The sequence below is a fragment of the Lagenorhynchus albirostris genome, chromosome 2 (assembly GCF_949774975.1).
Source record: "Lagenorhynchus albirostris chromosome 2, mLagAlb1.1, whole genome shotgun sequence".
Classification (NCBI taxonomy): domain Eukaryota; kingdom Metazoa; phylum Chordata; class Mammalia; order Artiodactyla; family Delphinidae; genus Lagenorhynchus; species Lagenorhynchus albirostris.
In genome coordinates this window covers 164162574-164181038 of record NC_083096.1, presented here as the reverse complement: position 1 = coordinate 164181038, position 18465 = coordinate 164162574, and the positions used below count along the sequence as shown (strand labels likewise).

At 41.2% G+C, this 18465-nt stretch overlaps 1 protein-coding gene across 9 annotated transcripts in view; it reads left to right on the top strand.

The window, feature by feature from the left end:
* The first annotated feature begins 2657 nt into the window (after positions 1 to 2657).
* The window catches only part of PHACTR4 (phosphatase and actin regulator 4), a 116709-nt gene continuing 100901 nt past the window's right edge, over positions 2658 to 18465 (top strand). For 2 of the 9 annotated variants that reach the window (XM_060140839.1, XM_060140838.1), the window contains exon 1: positions 2658 to 2782. The gene's annotated coding sequence lies outside the window, so the exon portion shown is untranslated. Of the gene's footprint in view, positions 2783 to 2810; positions 2868 to 18465 lie in introns of those variants that run through there. The other 7 variants (XM_060140848.1, XM_060140843.1, XM_060140847.1 and 4 more) reach the window with 5 other exon arrangements.

The window sequence follows — 18465 nt, the reverse complement described above, 5'->3', positions numbered from 1 at the left end:
CCATATATAGAAAAATGCTAAATTCCTTAACTTGAGACATCTGGTTTTCTTTAATTAACCATAATCTTTTGATGTTCCTACTACCTGGTCTTTGTTGCAAAAACTCCTATATATCCTGGGTCTCCCCTTACCTCTTCAGAGCAGCCTCTCAGAGTTATCTGAGATGTTGTGTCCCGGGCATAAGTCCTCAGTTTTGTACACCAAATAAAACATAACTCTCAACTTTTAGGTTGTGTATTTCTTTTTTCAGTTGACATCTGTCACCCCAAAAGTTTCCTCATCCCTTTTATTTATTATTATTATTTTTACTTTGGGGGATCTTAGTTCCCCAGCTGGGAATGGAACCCACACTCCCTGTAGTGGAAGCGCAGAGTCTTAACCACTGGACCGCCAAGGAAGTTCCTCCTCATCCCCTTTATTATCCCTCCCTGTCATGCTTCTGCCTCGTTGGTCCCCAGGCAACCACTCGATCTGCTTTTGTCACGATAATTCCTAGAATTTATGTAAGTGCAATCATAGAGAATATACTCTTTTATGTCTGACTTCTTTCTTTCTTTTTTTTTTTAATATCTATCTATTTATTTATTTTTGGCTGCATTGGGTCTACGTTGCTGCGCACGGGCTTTCTCTAGTTGTGGCGAGCAGGGGCTACTCTTTGTCCTGGTGCTCGGGCTTCTCACTGTGGTGGTGCACGGGCTTTAGTAGTTGTGGCACGCGGGCTCTAGAGCGCAGGCTCAGTAGTTGTGGCACATGGGCTTAGTTGCTCCACGGCATGTTGGATCTTCCCGGACCAGGGCTCGAACCCGTGTCCCCTGCATTGGCAAGCTCATTCTTAACCACTGTGCCACCAGGGAGGTCCCTGTCTGACTTCTTTCACTCGGTATAATTATTTTAAGATTCATCATGATGTTACATGTATTAGTAGCTCATTCCTTTTTATTACCGAAGAGTATTCCATTGCGGAAATATCCATTTGCATTGTGAAGAACATTTGAGTTGTTTCCAGTCTTTGGCTAGTAACAAAGCTGCTATGAACATTCATGTTCAAGTCTTTGTGCAGATGTATGCTTTCATTTGTCTTGGGTAAATACCTATAGTCAGTAAATGGCTGGGCCATATGGTAGGTATATATTTAATTTTTAAAGAAACTGACAAACTGTTTCCCAGAGTGGTTGTAGCATCTTAACAATCCAGCCAGCAGTGAGTAAGAATTCCCATTGCTCTACATTCTCACTAACGCTTGATACTGCCAGTCTATTTTATGTTAGCCAATCCAGTGGGTGTGTAACGTTATCTTGCTGTGGTTTTAATTTGCATTTCCTTAACATCTTTTTTTTTTAATAAATTCATTTATTTTATTTTTGGCTGCGTTGGGTCTTCGTTGCTGCGCGCGGGCTTTCTCTAGTTGGGGCGAACGGGGGCTACTCTTCATTGCAGTGCGGGGGCTTCTCATTGCGGTGGCTTCTCTTGTCGCGGAGCACAGGCTGTAGGTGCACAGACTTCAGTAGTTGTGGCTCGTGGGCTCTAGAGCGCAGGCTCAGTAGTTGTGGTGCATGGGCCTAGCTGCTCCGTGGCACGTGGGATCTTCCAGGGCCAGGGCTCAAACCCATGTCCCCTACATTGGCAGGCGGATTCTTAACCACTGCGCCACCAGGGAAGCCCTCCTTAACATCTTTTATGTGTTTATTTGCCGTACATTTATCGTCTTTGGTAAAGTGTCTCTGTTCATTTTTTTTAAACTAGGTTGTTTGTCTTGAGTTGAAAGAGTTCTTTGTGTGTTCTAGATACTAGTCCTTTGTTGGCTATAGGTTTTGATGCTCTTTCATCCAGGTCTGCAGCTTGTCTTTTCATTTTCATTAACTGTGTTTTAAAGTGCAAAAGTGTTAATTTTGATGATGTGCAGCTTATCAGTTTTTCTCCTTTATGGATTGTGTGTTTGAAAGTCATATGGATTTCCTCCTGTGTTTTCCTCTAAAAGTTTTGTAGCTTTAGGTTTTACACTTAGGTCTAACTTGGGTTGTGACACAATGTGTTTGGCATTTAGAAAGATCCTCTGGCAGCAGGAAGGAAGGTGTTTGGACGGTGACTGCCTGGAGGCCTGAAACTAGAGAAACTTGGAAAGGTGATGGTACCTCCCCTTGGAAAGGTGGTAGTGGAAAAACTGGTAAGGAACTGGGATGTAAAATGACTGGACTTAATAGGCTGAAGGAGATAAAAATGATTCCTGGGTTTCTTCCTTATGCACAAAATTGAGGGTAACTTGCTTCTAAGTTTACTGCACTTCAGTAACTGGCCCTCAATAGCTTTTTCCTTTGCGGAGATTATAACTGAACTTTAGCCAGACAGGGACTGGGCACAGATTTCTATAACAGCACACCTTCATCAGCTCCCTCCTTAGGCACTCCCTGAAACCCAGCATTGAACTCTGTCCTCCCAAGTCCAAAGACCTTTGCCCTCCTGCATAGCAGGAAAGGTGTCCAAGCTCTTTTACAAGAAGGGGCGGCGCATGCCCAGAGAGGCCGTGTGGGGCCGGCCGCCCAGAACTAAGGGCGAGAGGTTCCCGCCATTTTGTCCGGCCCGCGGCACAGCTGGCTCCTCCTGGAACTACAAGTCCCATGAGCCCCCGCGGCGGCACTTCCTACCCCTCACTGTCCCGCCGGCTCCCTTCCCCCCCCCCACCCCCCCTCCCCGGGGGCCGAAGTCTCTGGCTGCAGCCTGGCGGCCGGCAGGCCAGGTAGGATTTCCGGGGGAAACCACTGAGGAGGCGGCGGCGACGCCCCGGGTGAGTTCGGCAGGCAAGGGAAAGTGAGCGGAAAGTGCACAGAGTCGGGCTGCGGGCGCCTGGTAGGCTCGGGCCACGCTTTCAGGTCCGCGAGAGGGTGGCGGTGCGGGCCGGGGTAACGGCCGGGCCGGGGTAACGGCCGGGCGGTGGTCGCTTCGAGCCAGGGCGGGGCGGGCGGTGGCCGCCGCCTCCTCCTCGGCCCTCCCACAACCGTCCGCCTTGGCTTCTCCGCCTGCGGCGCGCCTCGCTCAGGCTCGCCCTCTCCGCCCACCGCGACTTGGCTGGGCCCTTTTGTCTCGGCTGCTTTGCGCCCCTTTGTGCCCGGGCGTGGAGTCGCCTCCTCGGGGGAGCCCGCCGGGCCAGTCCCTGACAGGGTCCGGTCGCTGACAGGGGATCCGGTTACGATAACCAGATCGGGTCAAAGTCCACTTTTCAAACCTGTCTTCCCTCATACCTCTGCATCCCAGCTGGGCAGATCGGAGGCTTCGGAGCCAAGGCGAGGCGGACGGGGTTTCTATTGAAACCTCGAGGTTATTGTCCAACTCTTAAACGTTAGTCCCGGTTGGCTTCAGGGCACTAATCTCCAGGCATTTTTCTGGAGGGGGGATGGGCCTATGGGAAAGAAGTGAGCCCCCCTCCCCAGGAAACCGGGAAGGGATCGAATTTGCTTCGAAGTCCGTATGGGTCGCTGCTGTGATCGAGGAATCAGAACCGGTGCGGATGGTCAGAATGGTAGTTCACATACCGCTAGAATCTCGGAGGAGAGAAAGTGATTTATAGGGCGGCGAGCAGCCTCTTCATCCATTGCACGCAGAAAAAGACCACAGTACTTCATCCAGCCGCCCAGTTCCACGCCCTGTATTCCCCTCAAATCCATTTTCACTTCTGCTGAAAACGCAAAGTTGAAAGCAAATGTCCATTAATAGAAGGATCTGCTTTATAAAGAAACCAGAAACCTAGTGGCTTCTAGAAAGCTACAGAAGTAATCGAAATCAAGCCAGTTTGAGGGAGGAGAGGTAGTAGATCCTTACTGCAACTGGTGAATTTTGTGGGTTTGATCACATTTTGTTAGTGGCATCTTCGTGTATGTCCCGTTGGAAGACTAGGTTCAGCTTAAGGTAAAGCTTTTAAAATAAAAGCCATTGCAGATACTTCTCTTGAAAAATACGTTAGTCTTTCAAGTCTCTGAAATGAGGACAACCAGGTCCCTTTACATGAATCAGGGAAGGTTATTTAAGTTATATAGGTAAAATTCCCACCCTAGTCACGTAGGCAAATAAACCCCTTTGTACTTTATTACTTTGTTTGATATCTCTTAATGCAAGTGATTTACTCTGAGAATCTCTGATTGTGTTAGTAATATTGTGTAGGGATGATAGTGCTATCGGTGCTTTTTTTTTTTTTTTTTTTTTTTTGTGGTCTCCCTGCCTGGCTTGAGGGATCTTAGTTCCCGGATGAGGAATTGAACCTGTGCCCCCTGCAGTGGAAGTATGGAGTCCTAACCACTGGACCACCAGGGAATTCCCACAGTGCTATTTTTGAAAACTGTTCATATATGTTATATAATTGAATTTTCACTGTGCAGTTCTGTGAGGTGGTGGTTCTCTCATTTTACAGCTGTAAAATGTTAAATTGACAGCCTCTGAAATGTTAACTGACTTGCCGGGGGTCACACAGTTAACCTGGATAGGAAATAGTAGGGTAAACCGTATTCCAAATCCAGGGCTCTATCTGTTACCTCACGCCTATTGCAGTTATTTATCATAACACTATCAACAGCTTGTGATTCACTGAAATTTAAATATTGGAGAAAAGTATGGAAATATTTTCAGTCAGAGCCCCTGATTTATAAGGAACTGGACTTTCTAGGACCACAGACCATTGCCATACTGAACATCGGTTCCGTCACCTTGTCTTATGGTATGCTGTGTTACCTTGTGCCCAGGCAGAATGGCAACTTTATGGAGCCCTGGAGGTGGGGAAGGGTGGTGAGTTATTGGGCTGTGGTTTTGACTAATGGTTATTGAAAGTTTTATTTACTAAAAGGGTTTAACTAATCTTTGCTTAAAGGTATATTAAGAAATATATTGGAGAACGTATATACGGCAGCGTCAGCCGCTGAAAATAACAGAAGGAACTGATATTCAGACATTTTTCTAGCCAGAGAGTCAAAACTCAAGAAAATGCTTTCTTAGTTTTTGCTTTTAATAAAAACTTTTGATCAATTTCAAACTTGCAGTTTAAGCCTGGGTTTATGTCAGTACATGCCATGAATGTGACATCAGAAATAAAAACCTACTTCACCTCCCTTACTTAAATTCTTCTTAGGTAAAATGCATTACATGCCAGTGGAATTGAGTCAATACAATTAGTATAGCCTTTCTAACTAGTAGAAGCCTGTTTTAAATCTTTTATTATGCCATCATAATGGGAAGGAGCTTTTTTCCTTCGTGTTTTTTGCTGTTGATCTGCTGTATTTTCAAATCAATTCAGTCAACAAATATTTATTGAAAGCCTGTTGTGTGTTCTTTTTTTAAGAAGGGAAGTTATTTTAAGAAGGGAAGTTATTTATTTTATTTATTTATTTGTTTATGGCTGCGTTGGGGCTTTCTCTAGTTGTGTTGAGCTTCGTTGCCATGCACAAGCTACTCATTGCAGTGGCTTCTCTTGTTGCTGAGCACAGGCTCTAGGCACGCAGGCTTCGGTAGCTGTAGCTCGCGGGCCCTAGACCGCAGGCTCAGTAGTTGTGGCGCGCACGGGCTTAGTTGCTCCGCGGCATGTGGGATCTTCCCAGACCAGGGCTTGGACCCGTGTCCCCTGCATTGGCGGGAGGATTCTTAACCACTGAGCCACCAGGCAAACCCCACCTGTTGTGTTTTAAGCACCTTTGTAGTCCCTGAGGACAAAGCAGTGAGAACAAGTCTTTTTTCTCTGGGGCTTACAAACTGATTAGGTTTGAAAGGGAGGAGTAAGACTGTAAATAAGTACTAAATAAATCCCCTCTTATTTACTGTGCAATTTTGATCAGTAAGCTCTTTGAACTTTAGTTTTCTCATCTTTAACATGGGTGTAATGATTCCTGCTCTACCTAGCTTGTGGAATTGTTTCCAGAATCGAGTAGGATAAAAATTTGGTTGCACTGTACCCTTCACATTCCTGTGGTAAGTTATTGTTACTGCTCTTAGAAAAGGAAAAGGAACATTGGGGAAATGTTGTTTATAAAGAAAGACAAGGCTTCCCTGGTGGCTCAGTGGTTAAGAATCCGCCTGCCAATGCAGGGGACATGGGTTTGAGCCCTGGCCCTGGAAGATCCCACATGCTGCGGAGCAACTAGGCCCGTGCGCCACAACTACTGAGCCTGCGCTCTAGAGCCCGCGAGCCACAACTACTGAGCCTGCGTGCCACAATTACTGAAGCCCGCAGGCCTAGAGCCCGTGCTCTGCAACAAGAGAAGCCACAACAATGAAGGGTCTGCGCACTGCAGCGAAGAGTGGCCCCTGCTCGCCGCTACTAGAGAAAACCCGTGCACAGCAACGAAGACCTAACACAGCCAAAAATAAAAAACAAACAAATAATTAATTAATTTTTTAAAAAAAGAAAGACAGAGTAGTTGCATTCTCTGTTCTGAGAGAGTCTGATGTCCCATTGTTAAACCTTCTGTGAGTGTTAGTCACATCTTCACATGGGCTATCACAGCCCTTCATGTAGACCTTTTTAAATAGCACTTATCAAATAAGACCATTATTATTCTATATTGTCACAGTTAACTGCCTTAATGTCAGGGACCATGCCCTAGTCTACATCCTTACTGCTTGGCACACAGTTCCAGGTATTTCATTGGAACTTTATAAATGTTTGGTGAATGAGTGAATGAGTAACAGAAGTGGGCAGGAGCAGTTGAGTGCCAAAATTGTTCAGCACATTTTTTTGTTTTGCCCATCATGTGCTAGGACCTGGGTTATGTTCTGGCGGTACAAAGATGTGAAGGTATATAGCTCCCGCCTTAAAGCTTACAACATTACAACACCTAGTAGTCTGGTGAGTATTAAATAGGGATGTGTTATACTATAGGTAAGGGACTGAATGATTCTGTTTTGGTAGACAGTGAAGGAAGGCATTACAGAGGAAGTGATTTTGGAGCTTGTTCTTGAGGGATTAATAAGAGCAGTTACTATTAAGGTTATTCCAGCCAGAGGGGGCAGTTTGAGCATAGGAATGGAGATGCTGAAGTATAAGGTGTGTGTCTGGTGTGGCTAGAGGATATTGCAGTGGGTTTTTACATTTTTTGGTTCAGGTACCCCCTCTAGAAAATTTGAGAATAGCAATAGATTTTCACCCCAGAAAACTGCATATAAGGAGACATATGCTGGGACTTCCCTGGTGGTCCAGTGGTTAAGACTCCACACTCCCAATGCATGGGGCCTGGGTTCAATCCCTGGTCAGGGAACTAGATCCTGCATGCCGCAACTAAAAGCCTACATGCCACAACTAAAGATCCCACATGCCGCAACTGAAAGATCTCACATCCACAACTAAGACCGGTGCAGCCAAATAAATAAATACATAATTAAATATTTTTTAAGAAAGGAAACATATACATATCATTCTAGAAAGTTGTGGAATACTTAGGGATCTCTGGACCAGTGGGGCTGAGAAGTTGAAAAGTGCAATGGCCGGTGAAAGGAAAGATCGATGGCTGGGTGCTGAGAAGGATTCAGAATGCTTGTTAAAGACTTCAGGCTATGGGAATTCCCTGGCAGTCCAGTGGTTAGCAGTCGGCACTTTCACTGCTGTGGCCTGGGTTCAGTCCCTTGTTGGGGAACTAAGATCCCGCAAGCTGTGTGGTGGCACGGCCAAAAGAAGACTTCAGGCTTTATGTTTAAGGAATTGCTAAACCATCAAAAGTTTTTAAGCAGGAAATTGACATAAGCTGATCTGTTTTGAGGTAATTGCTTGCTACCTTAGAGGGTTTAGGAGCATATTTAGAGTAAGTGCTAAATAGGAGGCAGGATTGAGGGCCTTTTTTTGATTTTGTTTTGATTTTAAAGAATGGGAGAGACTTGACATGTTTGAAGGTAAAGGAAAAGGAGCCAGCAGAGAGCTAGATATTGAAGATCTGCGCAAAAGAAAAGGAAGATAATAGAGAAACATTGGGAGGAAATAAAATCAAAGCTCATAGAGAGGTGAGCCTTGAAAATGAAACATGAAGAAGGGATGGGAGAAGATATATTTGAAGTGACGGAGGTGGACATTGAAATTGGAGTAAGTTACCAACAGCCTATTTTGTACCCAGACACTGATCTAGGTACTTTTCTATGTGCTATTTCATTTAATTTTACAAAAATTCTGTAGATTGGGTGGGCATTCCCATTTGACAGCTGAAGGAGGTATGGCTCAGAGAGATTAAATTTCCCAAAGGCACTTTTAAGTAATTGAAGAGATCTGGAACCCAGATATATTTTGACTTCAAAGTTTAGAATAATAATTTCTGCCTTGTAGGGTCTGTTAATGCCTGATGACTTCTTTGTTTAAAATCTTTCTGAATGAATGAGTTAAGTTATCTGCAGAATGATCAAAGAATATAGTGGGCTAGAGGACTTCAGAGAGTGTTAAAAGTTTGGAATAGCAGTCATGGAAAATGTAAGGGAGCCCACCAGAGATGAGCAAAAGGGCTGCTGAACCTCAGTTAGGGCCCCACCAAGGTCAGACAAATTAGCCAGCCGGCCATCCATTCTGTCTCCTCCATTCTCAGACATTTCTTGAATACAGTACTGTTGATGTGGGCCTTAGAAAAAGACAAACTATGTTGTAATGGGAGGCTCGGAGCAAGTCACAAGTCTTATGCTTCAGTTTTCTCATCTCTAAAAGGGTCTGGTTTAGTTGATTTCTCAAATTCTAGGATTTTTATGGTATTCCGAGGAGTTCAGGAAAGGAAGTGTGTTTAGTGACTGATTTTTAGGGAAGAGATGATTGAAACCATACAGCTTTCAGATTCAAGCTTGGTTTTCAGTTGAACTTCTCTATTGTGTTAAAAGCACCAGGTGTTTGTTTTGACAATCTGAAAGTTCTGACATAGTTACTCAATGCAATGTATTTACTACCTTTGGAGTCTGAAAACCTGCGTTCTAGTTCCAGCTCCATCACTTCTTAGCTGTGACTCTCCAAGTCAGCTGACCTCCTTGAACTTTAAGTTTCCTCATTTATAAAACAGAGTTAGTAACTATTTCTTCAAAAGTGTCAGATGGGATAACGTATATGAGAAGTCTTTGTAGACTGTATAGTGTTTAGTAAATATGAGAAAAGATATGATTATAGCTGGCAAAGAAAAAGGGATTAGTACTGTGATCAGTGCTGTACAAGGGAGTGAGAACTGGTTTAAAGTGCATCCTTCACTTCCAGGGTACTGAGTGGTAAGGGAAACCTCTCAGGGTATGTACTATCAGTGCACTGAATTTAGAAATTTGTTTGTAGTATATGATGTTGCTGGATGTTTTTTCAGGTATACATTAAAATCAAATCTTGAATCATATCTGTGACTTAAAAAAAACCCCTCCATTGTTAAAGATTCTCTGCATTTATTCTCTCAAATGTGAACTTGTTAGCCAAATTTCCAGGAATATTTTTAAAATAGTTGTTGACTGTATTTTATTTAAGGGTAGATAACAATTTTATGATTATCTCACAGAACTTAAGTACATTGCTTCATTTGTTTGTTTCCTTTGTGCATGGCTAATTCTGATGGAACTCAACAAAATCTCTTATAGAGAACTGTCTTAGCCCGCCTTGACCCTGCAGATATCTAGCAGATAACCAACGTACTTGATTCTATCTACCCAGCTACCTGTTCTCTTCTTTGCACTTAGGTTGGAAGTACAGTGTCAAAAACTGGCTTAGAAGGTTAATGATTCATCCTTACCTTGAGTGATCCCAGAGCACTTTGTCCATGTCTTTGCAGGGCACTTTTCCCTCTGTAGCTTATTTACCTCTTTATTCTCCCCACTAAACAGTGTCTGTTTATGAAAATAAACTGAACTAAGGGAAATTCCCTGGCGGTCCAGTTGTCAGGACTTGGTGCTTTTACTGCAGTAGGCCCAGGTTCAATTCCTGGTCCAAGAACTAAGATCTGGCAAGCCACACAGCGCAGCCAAATTAAAAAAAAAAAATTAAAGAACAACTGAACAAAGGATTCCTATATTGTTGGCTTCAATTTATTTAACCATTGTGAATAATATTTCCACATAGGTCTCTGTACGTGTAACTTTTTTTTTAATGAAATTACTGCCATATTCAATATCCTGTGATAAGCCATAATGGAAAAGGATATGAAAAAGAATGTATATATATGTATAACTGAGTCACTTTTCTGTACAGCAGTAATTAACACAACGCTGTAATTCAAGTACACATCAATAAAAAATAAATTAAAAAAATGAAATTACTGGATCACCAGGTATGAACATTTACACAGTGCTTGATTTTTAAAATATTTTATTTATTTTTTTCATTTCATTTCATTTATTTATTTTGGCCACGCCGCACAGCTTGCGGCACAGCTTGTGGGAGTTCCCCGACGAGGGGTTGAACCTGGGCCACAGTAGTGAAAGCCCGGAATCCTAACCACTAGGCCAGCAGGGAACTCCTTTATTTTACTTCTTTAAAAAATCTTTTTTTTATTAAAATAGAATTGATTTAAAATATCTCATGTCAGATGTACAGCATATATATCCTTTTTCAGATTCTTTTACCTTATAAGTTATTACATAATATTGAGTATAGTTCCCTGTGCTATACAGTAGGTCCTTGTTGACTTTTTTTTTAAATTAATTAATTAATTTATTTTTGGCTGCGTTGGGTCTTCATTGCTGCACACAGGCTTTCTCTAGTTTGTGGTGAGCGGGGGCTACTCTTCGTTGCGGTGCGCAGGCTTCTTATTGTGGTGGCTTCTCTTGTTGCGATGCACAGGCTCTAGGCACACGGGCTTCAGTAGCTGTGGCACTTGGGCTCAGTAGTTGTGGCTCACGGGCTCTAGAGCGCAGGCTCAGTAGTTGTGGCACATGGGCTTAGTTGCTCCTTGGCATGTGGGATCTTCCCGGACCACGGCTCAAACCCATGTCCCCTGCATTGGCAAGCGGATTCTCAACCACTGTGCCACCAGGGAAGTCCATGAGATATTCATTTTTATTTTTGTTTTGTTTTGTACAGAAATCTAAATATTTCATGCCGTAGCTCTTCACTGGTTCCTTTGTAATTTCTTCCATCATTAGAAAATTGTTTCTCCATAGGTGGAGCAAATATTAATTTCTCAACTTCTGTTTCTCCCATTCTTTTTTCTTTTTTTTTTGAAAAATTAATTTTGAGGTGTGGGAAAAAACGTTTGTTTTTTTTTAATTTTTGAATTTTATTTTATTTATTTTTTTATACAGCAGGTTCTTATTAGTCATCCATTTTATACACATCAGTGTATACATGTCGATCCCAATCTCCCAATTCATCACACCAACACCAACACCACCCCGCCGCTTTCCCCCCTTGGTGTCCATACATTTGTTCTCTGCATCTGTGTCTCAATTTCTGCCCTGCAAACCGGTTCATCTGTACCATTTTTCTAGGTTCCACATATATGCGTTAATATACGGTATTTGTTTTTCTCTTTCTGACTTACTTCACTCTGTATGACAGTCTCTAGATCCATCCACGTCTCACCAAATGATCCAGTATCGTTCCTTTTTATGGCTGAGTAATATTCCTTTGTATATAATGTACTACATCTTCTTTATCCATTTGCTGTTGATGGGCATTTAGGTTGCTTCCATGACCTGGCTAATGTAAACAGTGCTGCAGTGAACATTGGGGTGCATGTGTCGTTTTGAATTATGGTTTTCTTAGGGTATATGCCCAGTAGTGGGATTGCTGGGTCATATGGTAGTTCTATTTTTAGTCTTTTTGTTGGTTTTTTTTTTTTTTTTTGGCGGTACGCGGGCCTCTCACTGCCGTGGCCCTCCCGTTGTGGAGCACAGGTTCCAGACGCACAGGCTCAGCACCCATGGCTTACGGGCCCAGCCGCTCCGCGGCATGTGGGATCCTCCCAGACAGGGGCAGAAACCCGTGTCCCCTGCATTGGCAGGCGGACTCTCAACCACAGCGCCACCAGGGAAGCCCCTATTTTTAGTTTTTTAAGGAACCTCCATACTGTTCTCCATAGTGGCTGTATCAATTTACATCCCCACCACCAGTGCAAGAGGGTTCCCTTTTCTCCACACCCTCTCCAGCGTTTATTGTTTGTAGATTTTTTGATGATGGCCATTCTGACCAGCGTGAAGTTAATTTTTTTCTTAATGCTATCCAGTTATTTCTTTTTTAAAAAATATTTATTTATTTATTTGGTTGTTCTGGGCCTTAGTTTCAGCATGCAGGATCTAGTTCCCTGACCAGGGATCAAACCCGGGCCCCCTGCCTTGGGAGCACAGAGTCTTAACCACTGGACCACCAGGGAAGTCCTGTATCCAGTTATTTCTAGTAGCATTGTTTCGTGAGGACATTTTAAGCTTTGGAGGACACTAAATTGAAGTGTTCTTATTAAACTTGCACTACTAATATCCACCTAGGTCACTAGAAATTAAAAATCTTTATAAGGGATCAAGGATATTAAAAAAAATATGAAGTATTTTTCTCACATTCGTGTTGATGATGTATTTTATTCTTATTTACCTCAGAATGGGTTTCATAGAAAATAGTAGTTCTTTGGGTGGGTTGATTGTCTATTAATCAAGGTTAAAAAGTAGAGCCCTGAAATACTTTTTCCCCTCTTCCTGTGGGTGACAGGTAGAAAGGAGGCGAGTTCCTAAGGAGGGTAGCCTTACCTGTCTTCCCCTCCCTCATGGATAAACCCCTTTTAAAAATACTGCCAGTAGAAACTAACACACCATTGTAAAGCAGTTATACTCCGATAAAGATGTTAAAAAAAAAAATACTGCCAGTAGATACCAAAGAATAACTGGATAGAACCAGTCAGAAGGTATGAAGAGTACTTTCCTTTTATTTGCACACACTTAGCTTAGCCTCCCGTCCCTTCCTCTGAATTTACATTTGAGGGAGAGCATTAGGATTCAGGATATGGGTGCATCTTTGCTGTATTTAAAAAAGACACAATTTTTTTAAAATTAATTTATTTATTTGGCTGCATTGGGTCTCAGTTGCGGCACATGGGATCTTTGTTGCAGCATGCAGGATCTTTCATTGTGGCGCGGGGGCTTCAGAGCATGCGGGCTCAGTAGTTGCAGCATGTGGGCTCCAGAACACACAGGCTTAGTTGCCCTGTGGCCTGTGGGATCTTATTTCCCAGACCAGGGATTGAACCCGCGTCTCCTACATCGGAAGGCAGATTCTTAACCACTGGACCACCAGGGAAGTCCCACAATGTTTCTTACCTATTGGTGATACCATTAAGATTGCCTATTTTACAAACAGTCTTTTACATGTTCTATGTGCTTACATAAAATCCCAGAGATAATTGGCTTCTGGGATATCTTTGTATAATTGGGAGAGGGGCTTTGTCCTTCCACTGTAGGCACAGACCACTAAGACCGTTCTGTTAAACAAATATGCATTTGCATATTATGGCATAAGATAAGTAAGAAGTCTGCTTCTCTGCAACTGCATTAATGATTGCAAACTTTTTCAAACTGTAAAATTTACCATTTTATCCTTTCTTTAGTGTATAATTCAGTGGTATTAAGTACATTCACAGTGTCGTGCAGCCATCACCAATATCCATTTCCAGAACTTTTTCGGCATCCCACACTCTGTACCCGTTAAATAACTCTCCATTGTCCTCCCCCCTCAACCCCGGTAACCTCTGTTCTGCTTTTTATTTTCTATGAATTTGCCTATTCTAGGTGCCACATATAAGTTGAATCATAATATTTGACCTTTTGTGTCTGTGTTTATTTATTTATTTATTTTGCGGTACGCGGGCCTCTCACTGTTGTGGCCTCTCCCGTTGCGGAGCACAGGCTCCGGACGCGCAGGCTCAGCGGGCATGGCTCACGGGCCCAGCCGCGCCGTGGCATGTGGGATCCTCCCAGACCGGCGCACGACCTGCGTCCCCTGCATTGGCAGGCGGACTCTCAACCACTGCACCACCAGGGAAGCCCTATTTCTTTATATTTTTAAAACTGTCTCCTCTTTGTGCTTACATTTGTTTTATTTTGTAGAAAATCAGAAGCTTCTCTCTAGCCTCTTAACTCTCTGGAGAAGAGCAAGCATTTAACTATCTTCAGGGTGCTTATATTAAGAATTATTAATAAAAGGTTTAGAGGATTTGGTAACTAAAATATTTTAGTATGTGCTAGTGCTTTTGGAGGGCAGAACAGAAAGGAAAATATTAAGGAGCAGTTGTTGAGCAACTTCTTCTTTTTAATTAAAAGAGATTAAAAGGGTTAACCTACTGGGACTTCCCTGGTGGTCCAGTGGGTAGGACTCCGTGCTCCCAATGCAGGGGGCCTGGGGTTCGATCCCTGGTCGGGGAACTAGATCCCTCATGCATGCTGCAACTAAGGAGTCCGCATGCCACAATGAAGATCCCGAATGCTGCAACTAAGACCCAGCACAGCCAAAATAAATTTTTTAAAAAAAGGGTTAACCTATTAAACATCAGTTATGCCACATTAAGTTCCTATAAATAGTGATCCTCAATATTATTTCATGAAAAAATATTCATACGTGATATCGTATGATCCAGGGATACATGAAACTTTTTTAAAAATTTTTTTGAAGTATAGTTGATTTACAATATTGTGTTAATTTCTTCTGTACAGCAGAGTGACTCAGTATATACATATATATCTTTTTCATATTCTTTTCCTTATGGTTTATCATAAGATATTGAATATAGTTTTCTATACAGTAGGACCTTGATGTAATCCATCCTGTATATAATAGTTTACATTTGCTAATCCCAAACTTCCGGTCTTTCCCTCCCCCACTCCCTCTCCCGCTTGGCAACCACAAGTCTGTTCTCTGTGTCTGTGAGTCTGTTTTTGTTTTGTAGATATGTTCATTTGTGTTGTATTTTAGATTCCACATATAAGTGATATTATATGGTATTTGTCTTTCTCCTTCTGACTGACTTTGTTTAGTATGATAATCTCTAGGTCCATCCATGTTGCTGCAAATGGCATTATTTCATTCTTTCTAATGGCTGAGTGATATTTCATTGTATATATGTACCACATCTTCTTTATCCATTCATCTGTCGATGGACATTTAGGTTGTTTCCATGTGTTGGCTGTTGGAAATAGTGCTGCTATGAACATAGGAGGTGCATGTATCTTATGAAACTATTTTTTAAAATTCATTTGTCAGTCTTTCCATTGACCATTTTTACTTCATTTCTAACACTGTATAGATATATTTAACCAAACTTCATCTATTAAAGGGAAACTTTTCTTGCCTAAAACACAACTTTAGTCTCAAGTATTCCAGGAGAAGAAATAAGATGATTAATTCTGATTCTGCAAATCTTAAAAATAATTTTTTTTTTTTTGGTCATGCTGTTCCGGATCTTAGTTCCCTGACCGGGGATCAGACCCATGCTCCCTCCAATGGAGGTGTGGAGTGCTAACCACTGGACCGCCAGGAAATTCCCTAAAAATAATTTATGATTGTAAAGGAAATATACAATAAAAATTCAGATAGTATATAAGTACATAAAATAAAAAGCAAAAGTCCTTATCACCCTACTCTCTCTCTCTTATTCCCACTCCTGTCCCCTCCAAACTTCCACTGAGAACCCTTTTGGTGTGTAGCCTTATAATCCTACCTTTCGTTATGCAACTTGTTTCTTTTTTTCATTCAACAATATGTTGAGTATATCCTTTAATGTCAGGACATAGTAGATCTTTGAATGTCTTCATGGTATTCAATGTATGAAGGTTTCATTCTTTAGCCATTTTCCTGTTGACAGACATTTCAGGTATCTCGAGTTTTTGCCATTATAAATAATACTGCCACAATATCTTTTTGAGTCTAGTATATCTGTACTTTAGAAGTGGAATTGCCGGGTCAAAGGTTTACAAATTTGATTGGTACTGCCAAAGTGTCCTCCAAAAAGACACATCAAATTACCTGTTAATTTATGAGAATACTTTTCTATGCATTAGTATTATTTTTCTCTTGAATTTTTGAATTTTATTTATTTTTTTATACAGCAGGTTCTTATTAGTCATCCATTTTATACATACTAGTGTATATATGTCAACCCCGATCTCCCAATTCATCCCACCACCGCCACCACCCACTGCCGCTTTTTTTTTTTTCCACTGCCGCTTTTGTTTCTTGAATACCATCAATACTGGATATTTTATTCTTTTTTTTTGCAGCTTTATTGAGATATGATTGACAAATAAATAGTGTATGTATTTAGGGTATACAGTGTGATATTTTGATGTACATATACTTTGTGAAATGGTTACCACATCAAGCTAATTAACATATCCATCACCTCACACAGTTACCAGCGTGCACACATGTGTGTTGAAAACATTTGAGATCTACTCTCAGCAAATTTAAAGTATACAATACATTATTATTAACTGTAGTCATCATGCTGTACTTTAGGTCTCCAGAACTTACTTATCTTATACCCTTTGATCAATATCTTTCCTTTTCTCCTTCCTCTCTCCGCCAAACTGAATAGTTTAAATCTTCAAATTTTTAGCCATTCTGATAGGCAAGAAAAATAAAAATAAAATTCACTTTACATTGGCATTTTCCTTATTAATAATCAGGTTGAACATATTTTCATCTTTATTAACCATTTGTATTTCTTCAATGAATTCCCTCTCATCATTCCCATTTATTTGTTCATGTGTCTTCATCACATAACTATTTTAAAAGTCAAATTGACAACAAATATGAATTTCATTTCTTTATATTTTCAGTTTGGGGATAAAGTTATTTTTGGAGATTTTATAAATAGTATTTTCATCATAGTTAATGTTCACTGCCAAAATTGTTTTTTAAGAAGATTTGATATATCACTGAATACTGTAGCTTTTAAAAATATGTTTTGTTCTGGGGGATTTTCTCAAAATGTGATATACATAATGCTAGTGCTACATTTTTCTGGGTGTAGATTTTGTCATGGCTATTTGAATTGCCCTTGCTGAGGTCTGTCCTTTATAACTCACTAATGATATTTCCTGAGAGTACTTTTGGTTATCAGTAAGCCACACCTCTGTTTCAAAGCTGATTCATACTGCTTAGTGTGAATGGACTTAGACAGAAGGACTGTTTAACTAGGAGGAGGTTACAGTTTTTGTTTTTTTTTAATACATTTATTTATTTGTTTATTTTTGCTGCATTGGGTCTTCATTGCTGCACGCGGGCTTTCTCTAGTTGCGGCGAGCGGGGGCTACACTTCATTGCAGTGCGCAAGCTTCTTGTTGCGGAGCGTGGGCTCTAGGGTGCGCAGGCTTCAGTGGTTGTGGCACTCAGGCTCAGTAATTGTGGCTCGCAGGCTCTAGAGCGCAGGCTCAGTAGTTGTGGCCCACGGGCTTACTTGCTCTGCGGCAATGTGGAATCTTCCCGGACCAGGGCTCGAACCCGTGTGCCCTGCATCAGGAGGCGGATTCTTAACCACTGCGCCACCAGGGAAGTCCCTACAGTTTTTCTTAAAAAGGGAAATTACCCCCATTTTTATGTCTTTACCCTTAAGTAATATGTTAGATGTTCATTATTTGTGCTTAAAATTAAGTAATCTTTTTGCAAGTGTAATTTTTATTGAACAGACCTTTTAAAAGACATTTGTAAAACTGTTGTACTGAGAGCATGATTGTAAATCTCTATTTTAAATTTTTCAATATTTTTTATTTCTGCTAAAATCCCATTTATATTTTTAACTTATCTGTAAATCTCTTTATAATGTTTCATTTTTCTGATAAGGCAAAAACAAATGAAGTTCTTTGTGAACCAACTATTTGTAGCTGCCAAATTTCTATGTAGTATTAACAAAAATAGTTAAGAAATGGCAAAGAAAGTTATTTTAAGGAACTAGAAGTTTTCCAATTTCCAGTCAAAGGGGTAGATTCTGTGGTGACAGATAATAATGGTACATGTAGATTACAGTGTTAATTCCTTACATTAAGGTAGTAGCATCTGTCTGAGCAATTGTAGATCACTCTGGAAGAGCAGTTGATACACTGTTTCTTAATTTTGTTTATTTCTGTAATGGTGTGCTTTCCGGTCAAGTCCAAGGAATAAATGGAAATGATACTTTAAATTGTCCCTTCTCTGCCAATGTAAATTGGTTTCACCATCTTGATAATATTTGTAGATATTATGTATTCTGGTCAAGCTTAGACTCATGACAGCTAAAATCTGCTTTGAGTTTTGATTTGGAACTAAAATCAAGGAGTGGGGTGAGCTTTAGCATTACATGGAAGTCCAGCCCTATTTCTCATGTGGTTAAAAAGGAAAGGGCGGGGGAACCCTTTTCTTTGCTATCTGTATTTACATTATTGCATGTATATTATATTAATACCTATTTGTTAACATGACCATCTCTTTTTCTTTACTGGTGTTGCTTTTTAAGTTTAAAGACCATAAACTTACTTCTCTTTGTACACTGTCTGGCACGGTACTTGGCATCTATCAATAATTGGTTCTTAATAGCCACTTGCTTA